Raw genomic sequence first — 14000 nt, 5'->3', positions numbered from 1 at the left:
GCAGGACACAGCACAGGCCACAGGCACGTCAGGGCTGTGCGGACAAACATCCAGCTGCCAAGGGTGCTACATGTTTGTAGCTGGATGTGGACAGACCCAGTGCCCGGACACGGCGCACACTTCACCTTGTGTCTCCTCCCTGTCAGTGGGATCTTGCCCTCCCCACGGTGAGCGTGGAGGTTATCCTCATGGGCACATCCCTCCGTCCCACTGCTGAGATGCCCCATTAGCTGAGTGCCAACAGATGAAAAAATCCTACAGGAGGAAATTGGAACAGGAGAGGGAACAGGAATATAAGAGACACTTTACTGGGTCAGAGCTACAGCCCGTCTAACCTGCACCTAGCAGGAGCAACAGGAGATGCTGAGGGGTGACCTCATTAATGTTTACAGATATATAAAGGGGGAGTGTCAGGAGGATGGAGCCAGGCTCTTCTCAGTGACAACCAGTGACAGGACAAGGGGCAATGGGTGCAAACTGGAACACAGGAGGTTCCACTTAAATATGAGAAGAAACTTCTTCATGGTGGGGGTGGCAGAGCCTGGCCCAGGCTGCCCAGGGGGGTTGTGGAGTCTCCTTCTCTGCAGACATTCCAACCCGCCTGGACACCTTCCTGTGTAACCTCATCTGGGTGTTCCTGCTCCATGGGGGGATTGACCTGGATGAGCTTTCCAGGGCCCTTCAACCCCTGACACTCTGGGATTCTGTGATTCTGTTCTGGATGAGCCTTCTGCAGCCTGAGCACCTCACTCTTGAGCACCCACAGTCGCTGGGCTTGGGTCAGCACATCCCTGCCCGTTCCCTCTGACATTCTCTTCTGGACCTGCTGTCCCTTAGCTGCTCTAACCCCTTTCCGACCGTGCTGACAGCATCTCCCTCCACGGCCTCTTGTGGCAGCAAATTCCTGAGGTTTTACTCACTGCGTGAAGAAATCTTTCCTCTTCTGTGTTTCACAGTGATATCCCACCAGTTCCACTGAGTGTCCCCAGTTCTTGTCCTTGGGATTTGATTTCATGTTCACTTTGGGATTTTGTAAGCTACAATCACATCCCCCCCAGTTTTTTCCTCTCCAAAATGATGAATCCCAAACTTTTCAGTGTCTCTTCACAAGAAAACTGCTTCAGCCCTTTGCTCATTTTAATTTTTAATTGAACTGCCCTTCCTGCACCAAAGCTAAAGCCTCCAGAATTGTTCCTATCCTCTGTTCAGCTCCGGAGAAGATCTGGAGGATCTTCTCTAGCAGCTGTAATTGTGGCGAGTGAACATTCAGCTGCTTGGAAATATGTCCTAAAAATACCAAATGCCTTTTTGGTGGTGTTGGCTGTAGTCCTTCAGGATTTATAGTTTCTTTATAAGGTACTGCTCTTGCTCCAGCAACCTGTATTGGCAACTGAAGAGATAAGTGACCTACTGCTCAAGAAAATCTCAGGAACTCCCTCAGCTCTGCAGAAAGAAAATGCTGTTGTGGTTTAACCTCAGGCTGAGGAACGGCACAATTGTGAAGACAACCTCAGATTGAGGTCAAAAATCTCAAGGCCGATGTCCCTGGTGGCTTACCATAAACATGCGTTTATTTAGCGCTGGGTTGCATGTGGTCCTGGAGCATTTGACGTGTCTCACTCTGCTTCCAGAGCTGTCTCGAGGTCCCAAGTCTTTGCTCGGCAGAAGCACAACTGTGCTTAAGAGTCTGTTCTCAAGGCTCACTGCACAGGTTAAGCTGCATCAAAGGAAGGTGTTTTTCCAGAGTCAGGGTTGAAGGACAGAGCTCTGGTACATGAGCAGGCAGTTTGTGTGGTTGCAATGGCCCATCAGGCCATCCAAAGGGCTTTGGGACACAGAAAGCAGATATTTATTTGTAAATTTTCGGATCTCCTGAAATTCTTACTGATGAGTGAATGAATAAAAACCAACTCTCTGCCATGTTTCATCTGCTTCAGCTTCTGCAAAAGCACAGTCCACAGGCACAGCTGCACAGGGTAAGTTCATCTTGAGCACAACATCAAGCTAAGCATCTCCCCTATTTTTATGTTCATCCCACATCTCCTGCTCCTTCCTCCCTGACGCTTTTATGTCCCTACCCTCAAAAAGACCAGGTGGAGCTTGCCCGGGGCTCTTGAGCCTGTTGCCCCGAGTGGCAGCTCTGCAGTGAGGATCCTGGTGCAGGACACAGCTCCTGTCCAATGCAATCAGAGCATGCAGCAGGTAACAGGGCAGGATGGGGCAGCAGTAACATGCAGGTCCCTGCTCTTTGCAGCAAACCAGGTGTGCCAGCAGCAGAGAGAAGCCACTCCAGAGTGCAGGGCCATGGCACAGGGGCTGCAGTGAAGGGACTCACCCGACCCGCTGCCGCGCGCTCCTGCAGGCTGGACCATGGCGGGCAAGCACAGACCTGGGGGTCTTGCGTCCCAGGGAAGGAGGTGACCTGCTGACCAGGATCACGACTCGTGCAGAGTCCCTTTGCCATGGGCAAGCCATGGGCTTGATGTTGTGCTCAAGACGAACTTACCCCGTGCAGCTGTGCCTGCGGTCTGTGCTTTTGCAGAAGCTGAAGCAGATGAAACATGGCAGAGAGTTGGTTTTTATTCATTCACTCCTCAGTAAGAATTTCAGGAGACCAGAAAATTTACAAATAAATATCTGCTTTCTGTGTCGCAAAGCCCTTTGGATGGCCTGATGGGCCATTGCAACCACACAAACTGCCTGCTCATGTACCAGAGCTCTGTCCTTCAACCCTGACTCTGGAAAAACACCTTCCTTTGATGCAGCTTAACCTGTGCACTGAGCCTTGCCATGCCCCAGGGAGCAGCGGTCAAGGAGATGCCCGTCTGCCCTGCTCCACTGCTCCAAGACCCTGCACAGACGCAGATCCAGCCTGTCCCCGCGCAGACCCTGCGCAGCACGAGCGGGACGCTGACCTCTCCCTGCGCAAGGCTGGACACCGCGGCCTGTGCTTTGGGACCCGCTGACTCATGTGTCTGACTCACACGAAGGCTGAATTTCCATCGCCCCAAGTTACTCTGTTGTGTCAACCCCTGAGTCCCCCCACCCACGGGGACCTCTCCGTGGCAGGGAGGCTCTCAGCAGCTTTACTGAGAGTCACAAAGTGGCTGAGAAATGACCAAGGGTTCACAGTTTGGCTGCAGCATGTGCAGAACAGGGCTGGTGCACACAGCTGTTGTCTCTACTCGCTGGGGCAGCGCAGGGGAGCTGGGGGGGCAATTCCAGGCTCCAGCGTCAGCCTCCAGAAGGAGGTTGCCCAGGACAAGCACTGTCTGACTGCACCCACCTGCAGGTAAGTGGCCTCAGCCCAGGGCTCCTGCAGCCACCCGAGGACCAGCCCGTGTGTGCTCTGCTCCGAGCTGGCCATGTGCATCACCCGTGGAGCACCCGGCTGGTGCTGCCCCGCGCTGCAACGCGGCCTTTCTGCTTTCTCCTCCGGAATGGGGCTCATGGGGACACACGGAGCAATCTGTCTCCCTCCTCAGGAAGGAATGTGGAGCCTTGCCCAGGTGGGAAAAGGGGCTGTGAGATGCAGAGCTCAGGAGGAGAGACAAGAACAAGACTGTGCCAGCTTGGAGCTGCCTGGGAAGAGTGGCTCATCTCACCTCATGATTTATAGTGCACTCTGTGCTCCAAAACCCAAGTGCAGGAAGAGGATCCACCCCAGGGGTGTGGAGAGCAGGACTGGCCCTTCATTTGTCCCTGTTGGTCCCAGGAACGGGGTCTCCTCAGCCCAGCTTTGCTCCCAGCCCGTGCTGCAGCACCGCTGGAGCAGCAAACCCACTGCGTGGAGGAGGGCAGGCTGGCTCACATCCAGATGGTTTGAGTTAAGTGGTGGGGATCTCTGGGACACTTGTCCCCAGAACCTCCCGTGCCTGCCACAGCACCTGCCTGTCCATGCTTCCTTGCAGTTTTCCGGCCAAAATTCCCACCAGATCTCACTAAGATGGAGAAGCTCCGTTCTGTCCCCCAGGCTGGGGGCTCTCTTGGGAGGGTGACCAAATGCTCACCAGCCATCTGGTCTGTTGTCCCCACTCCTGCCCTCCCCCAGAGAAGGTCAGTCTCAGGAAGAAATGTCCACACCTGCCAGGTCAGGGCAAATGGCAGAAGGTCTCCAAACTTCTATAGAGGGGAAGGCTCCTGGTTCACAACTCCCTCCCCAGGTGACCCACATCAACAAGCAGGGGTTTCAGCTGCTTCTGCTAACCCACTATGTCTTATCTGTACTATCTCCCAGCCAGGCCAGTCTTATCCACACAAACATTGGAGTAGTTGTTGCTACAGAGAAGATGTCCAGCATTGCCCTCTGAGGGATTATGTGGCCCTCAGGGTCTGGCAGCCTGGCAAGATCACGGTAGGACATCCCTCTAGCTCCAAATAAGAGCCCTCCTCTTCATGGATGGGGAGTTTGGATAGTACGGTTGGATTTGAAACCACTTATCATGAGTCAACCACTTTCTTCTTCTGGAGGTTCTCCATCCCAGAAGATCAGGCCAGATCGAGGTCCTTGGTTTCCACCCAGATGTGTCCACCCAGTGACCCTCCACATACAAGAGAGTCCCAGCCCACCAGAACACGCGTCATGCTTCAACCTTTGCTGCTGGAGTAAAAGACTCCCAAGATTGATTAGAAATGCTATCTCAGTCATATAACCCTCTAACAAACCTTCTGGAGCTTTTCAGGGCACTGGAAATGTTTTGCCACCCTATTTCTCAGGCCACCCTCCACTTTTGGATGGTGCAGATACCCGGGAGGCACAGCGGAGGTGCTGGTGGTGGATTCTCAGATGGTGACTCTTTGTAGAACAGTGCACACGGTACAGTCGGCGCGGTGTCACCGCCACCCTGAGCCAGCTCTGCAGCTGCACAACCTGTCCCCAGTGTGTGGGGAAAGGGCTAAAACAGAGCCATAAAACCCTTTCCTTGCAAAGAGCTCTGTGCCAGACAGACCTTTTCCAGGTCTGCCCTGTCCAGAGAGACCCCAAAATAAACATCCCCGAGGCACTGAGCCCCAGGGGAGCGAGGAGCAGCGAGCAGGACCAGGCTGGTGCTCAGCCCTGCGCACAGGGCAGCCACACAGACCCACGCTGTTGACAGAGCCAAAAATAACTCCAGCATCTCTATTTAACGCTCTTTAGAAAAACCTCCCTCTCTGAGACGGTGAGCTTCCCCAAAGACAGGATCGATACCTATAAATGCTGCGACTTCCGTGCCCCAGTGATTTACAGGGGAGCCTGTCGGGCAGGGCTGCAGCCCCGGCCGGTCTGTGTGTGTTAGCAGCGTCATTTCTGCAGCCCCCCGGGGAGCAGGACGGGCCGGGGCAGCCGCAGGTCTGGGCTGTGCGGGGAGGCTGCAGAGCGGGGGCAGCTCACCCCGACGCTGAATTTTCTGCCCACGTGGAAACATGAATTTTCAAGGAAATTTGGTGCCACTGCAGACCTGGTTGGGTTGCTGTTGGCTGGTGGTAAAGCTGCTTTCCCACATCAGAAAGGGCTGGGGCTCCTCTGGGGAACCAGAGGGAGCACTGGGCACCCCTGGACAAAGATGTCTCCATCCTCCCGTGCCCAGGATTCAGATCAGCTTTCCTCTTCCAGGAGCCCGTCCTGCCCACACGGAGACGAGTCTGGAGGCCAGTGCCTCAGCTTTCATGGACACCACCAAAGTTGGAGCCAATAAGGAAAACTGCAAAGAAATAACCATTCTGGGTCAATGTGAACTGTGTTTGCCAGATTGCGACTTTCCAGGCCACAAACACAGCACTGGCCCAGCCTGGTCAGACGGCTGTCCCGTCCCACCAGGCCGGCTGGCAGCCCCCCCTGCCCCTCTCACCACAGACAGAAATACATCATGTTTTCCTGGGTGACAAAGACGATTTTAATAATTTCCTTTCCCTCATGCCTTCCCATCCCCTCCAGCTGACTGTGGACTGCTGTAGAAAGCAGACGGGGGTTACATTTAACCCCCAAGACATCTCCATGGCTCGATCTTTAGCAAAAATGTGTCAGCAGATGGCAGGGACAACAGGCTGTGGCATGAGGATGGAGAGATGATTACCAGCAGCTCCATAACCTGATTTTCCCTGATAGGAAAGCCTCCTCTGCAACACCGCTTCCCAAAATGTCCTTCCTGGTGTTTCGACTGGGATATCCAAGGGATAGCATACGGGCTCTGCCTGCATCAGCTAGGGACAGGTCTCACCTTGCCACATGCCAGCTATCAAGACCTCTCCTACTCAGCATTCATTGATCCCACCACAGGACAGGTTCCAGTCCCTGAGAAAGGACCTTTTTGAAGTGTTTGGGACACTATTCACAGAATCCCAGAATGTCAGGGGTTGGAAGGGCCCTGGAAAGCTCATCCAGGTCAATCCCCCCATGGAGCAGGAACACCCAGATGAGGTTACACAGGAAGGTGTCCAGGCGGGTTGGAATGTCTGCAGAGAAGGAGACTCCACAACCCCCCTGGGCAGCCTGGGCCAGGCTCTGCCACCCTCACCCCCAACAAGTTTCTTCTCAAATTTAAGTAGAACCTCCTGTGTTCCAGTTTGCACCCATTGCCCCTTGTCCTGTCACTGGCTGTCACCGAGAAGAGCCTGGCTCCATCCTCCTGACACTCACCCTTTATTATTTGTAAACATTAATAAGGTCACCCCTCAGTCTCCTCTTGTCCAGCTCCAGAGCCCCAGCTCCCTCAGCCTTTCCTCACACGGGAGATGCTCCACTCCCTCCAGCATCTTGGTGGCTGCGCTGGACTCTCTCCAGCAGTTCCCTGTCCTGCTGGAACTGAGGGGCCCAGAACTGGACACAAGATTCCAGGTGTGGTCTCCCCAGGGCAGAGCAGAGGGGCAGGAGAACCTCTCTGACCTACTGACCACCCCCTTCTAACCCACCCCAGGTCCCATTGGCTTCCTGGCCACAAGGGCCCAGTGCTGGCTCATGGTCACCCTGCTGTCCCCAGGACCCCCAGGTCCCTTTCCCCTACACTGCTCTCCAACAGGTCGTTCCCCAATTTAGACTGGAACCTGGGGTTGTTCTGTGATGGAAGCCTAGAACCTTCCCATGCAGGTGCAGAGGGCACAGATTTACCTGCATGACTGAGTGATGGGAGAACATCAAGCCCTTCTCTGTTCTGCAGCTCAATGCTGTCGCCTGGAAGCAGCCCACGATTCAAACCATGGCACTACCCGGGGGGACGGCAGGAGTTTCTGTCCCTTGCTCCTCCAGCAGAAAAAGCCAAGCACGGTGGGGGGAAAGCCGAGCTTGCTTTCTGCTCCCAGGCAGCAGCAGGCACGGGCGGGCAGCTGCCTGAGTGCGCTGAGCGCCAGAACGGGGCCTGGCAGGAGTCTCTGCCCCAGCAGGAACGTGGTTTATGCAGCAACTGGGCTGGGACGTGCAGACGGACACGTGCCGCAGGGGACAGTTTGGAGGGAGAGCAGCTAAATCAGCAGGCGAGCGCATGGCTGGAGCCCCGCCAGCACCTGCCACCTCTGGAAATAGCTCTTACAGAGAACCAGGTGACAGGCGTGGAGTCCCCTTCCCTTGCGTTCTTACGCAGCACACGATACACGAACATGCTGGCAGCGGTCAGTCTAGGGAGAGTTGCAGCAAGGGAGGGAATGAGATTAATAGGAAAACAAATCAGCACCTAGAAACAGAGCAAACGGACAACATGGAAGGACACAGACCACCGGGGATGCTGGATCACAGACAAACCCATGCACATGCACGGAAGGAAAAACAGGCTGTGAGCAGAGCTGGCCACCGGGAGCAGAGACAGGAAAATGAAAGGAAACCCCTTTATTATCTAAATGGGGCTATGATTTCTGGAAGAACAGACTCTTCAGCCCAGGAATGGTGTTTGAAGCACTACAACAGCTGAGAGAGGTGTTGATGGGTGCTGTCACCAGAAAAAATGAGAGTATGGAGATACTGCTTTTTACCTAAAGCCAAGACATGGAGAAGAAATAGATACTTGATTCTGGAGCACGGAACTCTGCATCAGCGTGGGCCTGTGGAGATAGTAAAGCGGAACATGTAGGGTGGATGCTGTGAGAAGCAGATCTAACACAGAAGAAAACAATCAATAACAAGTGGTAGCTGCTGGCATCTGACACGCTGGCTGAGCGCGATGTACAAAGGACACAAGGGGACAGGGCGGACAGGAGCACGTGTGGCTCCGGGCAGCAGCGGAGGAACAGCTCTGCGCTCGGTGCCCAGTGCAGCCTGCAGCGTGCACATCCCGGAGCAGCGATCCTGTCGAGCCAGCAGCTCGGTGCTTTGCCCACAGAGCATCTCTGGACAGGAAGGAGGCTGCACTCAGGCAGAAAAGGAGCTGCTGGCTGTGTCCTCTGGAACGGGAGGAACTCACCAGCTCACCGCAGTGCACACGCTGAGCGATCCCCGGTCACCATGGTGAAGCCCCTACTGAGATGCTTTGGAAATCAGCTCTGAGAAAAAAAGAGTTCAAGTTGAGCTGGGCTTACCTTGCACTGCACATGCCGATGGATCTGCAGCCTTTTAGCTTGTTACAGCACTGGCGCGGCTGGAAGGAGAGGCTTGAGATGTTACAAAGATCCTGACAGAAATGGGTACTGAGACAGGACAATAATTTGTACAGCAAGGTTGGTGAGATCACAGAAAATCAACGTGACACATGCCAGCAGCTCTTACCAGCAGGTGAGGGGTGAATTCTGGGCCACATTTAGGGTGGGATTTTGCTTAAAAGAGGCCAGGCACTAATACCAGGGGACTGAGGAGCTGACATCATGGACAGATGCCTGGGCATGCTGAGTCGAGGATGAAGGCATGTCTGGAGCACTGCCAGGGCTGGGGAGTGATGCTCGGCTGAAGGCAAGTGCTGTGCCCCATCCTGAAAGAAATCTCTGCTGCCTCCCGAAACTCCAACCTGTCCGTGAAAACACTGGGAGAAACCTGATGACATTTAGTAACAGATCACAGATATGCAACCACTGTGATAGCAACCACAGAGTCCAGGAACTAGATTTTCTAGAAGCCACTGAAGTCAGAATCTGATGGAGAAGGTGAAGACGCACTTTGGGAAGCCTGATGTTCTCAACATGTTCTGCTCAGACACTGAAACACCACACTCAGCAAGAGTGGACACAGTCTGGCATCCTGTGGGAACCCGGACACAAGAAATCTTTCCCCACACACCACACAGAAGGCAGCAGGAATGGCAAATATCAAGATGGTCTCCTTTGGGAATTGTGGCAATAAAAAGTAACAAAGTCAATAGCCAAGGAAGCTGGTGAGACAGAAATGAGAAGAGAGCACTAAGAAGTAAGTGGGGGTGCCAGTGGGTCACCTCTTGAATGAAAACTGAGTTTGGCTGGAGAAACACAGCAGTGAAATACTCCAAACCCACTTAGAGTTCTTGCTTCTCAGTGTGAATGTTCTCTTCCCCTAAAGACCTCACCAGACTCAGTTTTGAGAACAATTTACCTGGAATGACAGGGCAACCCACAGTCTCTGAGTACAACCCTGGAATGTGCTGGCAAAGGCAAGAGAGGGGACAGAGACTGCTCTGCCGTGACACAGCTGCTCCGCGGGGAGGAGGGGGACGGCCTGGGGTGGGAGGAAATCTGGAGTTTGGTACACGGAGCGAGCACTTTGCTTGGTAACTCCCAGCGTCTCCTCTGGGACAGCTTGGAGGGGTTGTGCATGGTGTTCCGCTCCATTAGTAATTACTTTATGCCAGCACATGTAAATAATTATTCTGGCACCGTTTCCCAGCTGAGTGCTGTGCGCAGTCCTTCTGAGCCGCCGTAGCATTGACCCCAGAGCACAGCCGGCTCTGCTGGCGCCCGTGGAGGCCGAAACCACGAGCGATGAGGTTTGTGTTCGCACACGGACAGGCTGCAAGCCCCTGTATCAACAGCACTTTGGAAACTTACAGTATGTGTGCAGGTGAAGTGTATTTCCATGTGATCAAACTCACCACTTCTCCTCAAGAACTGTCTGTGCAGCCCGACCCTCTCCCTGAAATCAGACGCTCAAGAGAGAAGCTTTGGGGTTAAAAAGACGGAAGGGAGAAATGCTTACAGGCAAAGGAAGATAAAAGAAGTCTCCATCATTTGATGTTTTCTGCGAAAGATTTTGCCTGAGATGAGGCCTTCATGTCAAAGTTATAAACCCCTGTGAACAGTGTCCTTGCAAACTGAAGTGCCTCTGCATCGTATGACAGGAAACAAATCATTCACCCACAAATCTGCCATTTTCCAAACTGCAACAGTGCCCTCAAGTGCTCAAAGGAGAAGCTGCAAGCCAGGGATGGAGCTTGCGGCCAGTCAGGCTGCGGAGCAGAGCCGAGATTATGAGGGGACAGATGTCTTTCTGTGGCCTTGACCTTGGCTCGCTGCTGTCCCTGCCTGTGCGAATCCGAAATGGCTGCACCCCCTGCCTTACTTCTGTTCCCCTGCGTGGGCAGATCTGCACCATGTGATGGTGCAGCTGTCACCAAGAGATGCTCCAAGAGCATCCAAAGCAGATCCGTGGTCTGCGTTGCCTGGAAAAGATGCACATGTCAAAAGCTTGTGAAAACAGTGTGGTTTGGATGTGAGCACTGCAGTGATCCCACCCAGCCAGACGCCCCAGAGCCGTCCCTCCAGAAGATGTGACCTCCTCTGGAGAGGAGAACCAAGTCTCAGTGTTTCAGCTTCGGAGGGGAGGTTGTGTTTCACCCCATCTCCTCCCCTGCCGTGAGCTTTCCAAGCTGCACGGAGACAGTTTTGGCAGAGCAAGGCAGGACAGTCCTTGTTCCTCCAGTGGGCTGCGTCTGAGCAAGAGGGGCTCTTTCAGGGAACAAGAGCTAAGGCCTGTCAATGTCTGCAGGACCTCTGCCTGCTCCCAGTGAGACGGTGGGAGCTGGAGCCACTGTACATGCTCACCTGGGCTCCTCTGTGTGACACACAAGTGACTCCTGGCACGATGGTGTACGCAGAAACAGCTCACCTCGCTCAGGTCTTCTCCCGTGGGCTGCCTGGAGAGTCACCCGGTGGAGCTTTATCCTACAATCCTACACTCTGGGGAAACAAAACACTCAGACGGTACATCTCTGCTCACAGGATGTGCTGTATTAGAATGAAGATGTTTCCAAGGGACAACAGGGTGTTACTGTGATAGGAATTAATAAGGGTGTATTGGGACACTGTTCTTGTCCCCTATTTCCTTGACCTTTTCTTATTTGGGGATGCTATTCTTAGCCTGGATCATGGCATTGGTTTGCTATACAATGCGTGGCCCCAAGACCTGTTGAGTTAAGCAACAGAGTGGACATAAACAGGCAGATGGAGAAGGGAACTTCTCAATCTATTTTTGCCCCTGTCACCAGAGTATCATGGGATTGTCCGCTCTGTACCTTCAGCCCTTGGAGGAAAGCCTGCCTGGCTTCTCTGAAGGTGTGTTTGCTGTTATCTTCCATCACTTCTCATCATGCTGCTGTCCTGTTGTCTCCATACACCACTGTCCATCCCCTCCAAGGCAGGAGACGCAGCTGCTCTCTCAGCCGGCTGCCATTGACCCCTCAGCCCACCTCAAACCACAGACACTGCCAAGCAACCATGATTTTGTCTCCAGAGCTGGTTTCAGCAAAAAGCCACCCCCAAATCACCTCTTTCTGCACTACCTTGATCTGGGCAGCGACAGGCATTCAGCTTTTTCCTGTCTCTGGGCCTGGTGAAAAGCTGCTGTCACAGGTGCCTGCTCCGGGCACTGCTGGAAGTACCACAACACAAAGCCAAAGCTGACACTACACAGGCAGGATCACAAACATGGAACCAAAACCTCATACCCCACTAGACCCCTTTCAGCACCAGAGCCGCAAGTTGCTTCCCCAAGGACCAATTCTCAAGATACCAGGGCCATCAGGACCCTTCTCTGCCATCCTAGACTTTGCGGGAAAGGTGCTGGAGGAGGCACCAACCGCAACACAGAGCTCCTGTGCTGCTGGGGGCCATCGCTGCCTCAGGCAGCAGGAGGTGACGCTGGCAGCAAGTGCAGGTCTGACCGTGGTGAGGACGGTCTTTCTGGTGTTGCAGGCAGCACTCGCTGCCCTTCGTCTCACCAAAGCTCCTTGGCAAGCGCCAGCCTCTCCCTGAGGCTGATGTGGAGCAGGTTCTCCATCTGACACAGCCTGGTCATCATCTCCAGGTGTCACAGAGCAACAGACCCCGGTGACTTATCAGGGCTTCAGCATCAAGTTGCTTCGATCATCACCAGCCTGGGGATAAAAACAACCAGAGCCGGGTCAAGTGCTTTTTCATGGGAGTCTCTTCAGCACACAGAGGAGCTCTCATGAGAAAACTGGTGGAGTGGGAACTGACAGCCAGAACAGAGACAACCAGCTACAGAAAACCAGCAAAGGACCACAGTCTGAACAGGTTGCCCAGGAACCTCTCTCCACAGCTCCGCAAGAAAATGGCCTGGCCTGTTTTTCTCGCTTTCACCAAAAGTGACCTTGAAACCTGCTGCTGCGTTGCCATTTCTGTTCTAACAGCCAGAATAGCTGGCTGAGCTGCTCATGGCCGAGGATCCCAGCCAAAAGTCATTTCCCTGGCAAAAGCAGGGGCCCTAGAGCAGTGCAGGTCTCATCGTGATGTTGCCGGTTTCTAATTAACACTCATTTGTTTGCAAGCTGATCTGCCCGACGACATTCTGGCCCCAGCATTTCATCGGCAGCCCTGTGGAGAGGGCTCCACAGTCACCAGGACCCTCAGCCCCAGGCCCTGCCGGCCTGACGCTACCAGGTCACAAACAGCCCGGTCTCAAAGCTACATAGCCGAGGATATTATTGTCCCTATCTTCATGCATTTATCCCCAAATTAGCACTTATTCATGCAAATGAGTCAGCTCATTAGACCTCTCCCTCAATCCATCAGTAGATGGCAGCAGACGGCGCCCTGCCAAGCCTGGGAATACAAATGTCAGTGTGTGAATCTGCTGCTTCCCAGCGAGCTTTTTTTTCATGCAAAATATGGCCAAAATCTTTCTGCTTCCACAATGACAGGAATCACACGAAACTTCCCCAGAGCTGTGGGCAGAGGAAGCAGCAGTTTTGAGGTGTTTATGTCGGCACTGTCCAACTGTTTGGCTTTGAACGCAGAGAACACCTGGCTGATGTAGCACAGGGGAGGGATCACATCTTTGCTGGCCAGGCTATGATCGCGACACAGCCAGGCCAGCAGGGACAGGCGGTGGTCTCGCTGCCCAATGGCAGGGGCAGTGCTGCTCACTGGGGCCATCTGGAAGTTCCCAGTGCCCACTGAAACAAAACGCACACAGAGACCCTCTCGGAGCGATGGGCTGGGTCTGATTAATGACAGAACATGAACACAGCAAGGTCTGGCTGCGGAAGAACAACGCACGCCCCGGTTATGCCACAGATTGGGGTCTCATCGCCTCAGCCCCTGAGCAGGTTGGCCTATTCCTGCCACACGCACACTAATGCACAGCACACACGCATGGGTCCATGAACAGCACAGTGCCCTTCAGCACCTGGTGGCTCCTTTGCCACTTGCATTTCCTGGGACCAGCCAGACAGCCCAGGGGACCCTGCTGGGACTGCCAGCGACCCCCCAATTCACTTTCTAGGCCTGGTGGCCTCCCCAGCCTGGGGTGCTGGGCTACAGGTGAGGATGCCTTGCAGAGGACAACAACGGTGACAGGGCTGCCAGGAGAGCAGACATCATGCCAGCAGGTGCTGTGCTGCCAAAGGCCAGTGGCTGGGTAAGTGGCTGAAGGGGCAGAAGATCAGAACCCACTGCCAGGACTGTGCTATAGAATCACAGAATAGAATCAGAGAATCATTTTGGTTGGGAGAGACCTTCAAGATCATTGAGCCCAAAGATAACCTAAATCTAGCAACAACCGATGTCCTGAGAACCTCATGTCCGTCTGTCCAGCCCTCCAGGGATGGTGACTCCAGCACTGCCCTGGGCAGCCTGTTCCAATGCCCCACAGCCCTTTGGGGAAGAAATTGTTCCCA

General features: G+C 54.0%; 1 long non-coding RNA gene across 3 annotated transcripts; it reads right to left on the bottom strand.

Moving 5' to 3' along the window:
* Positions 1 to 1129: 1129 nt before the first annotated feature.
* LOC309448298 lies at positions 1130 to 13964 on the bottom strand. 3 transcript variants are annotated; one of them, XR_014185779.1, is made up of 5 exons: positions 11643 to 13964; positions 10970 to 11040; positions 8482 to 8540; positions 7939 to 8007; positions 1130 to 5681 (listed from the first exon to the last, which is right to left on the bottom strand). It is a non-coding gene; the product is annotated as an uncharacterized lncRNA (long non-coding RNA). The 3 variants fall into 3 exon arrangements; XR_014185780.1 differs by lacking the exon at positions 11643 to 13964 and having other exon boundaries at positions 10970 to 11554; XR_014185781.1 differs by lacking the exons at positions 8482 to 8540; positions 11643 to 13964 and adding an exon at positions 8367 to 8445 and having other exon boundaries at positions 10970 to 11554.
* Positions 13965 to 14000: the final 36 nt, after the last annotated feature.

This window comes from Streptopelia decaocto, assembly GCF_964273445.1.
Source record: "Streptopelia decaocto genome assembly, chromosome: 20".
In the NCBI taxonomy this organism is placed as follows: Eukaryota; Metazoa; Chordata; class Aves; order Columbiformes; family Columbidae; genus Streptopelia; species Streptopelia decaocto.
Note: the sequence above shows the minus strand (reverse complement) of the source record. Positions and strands in the feature narration are given on the sequence as shown.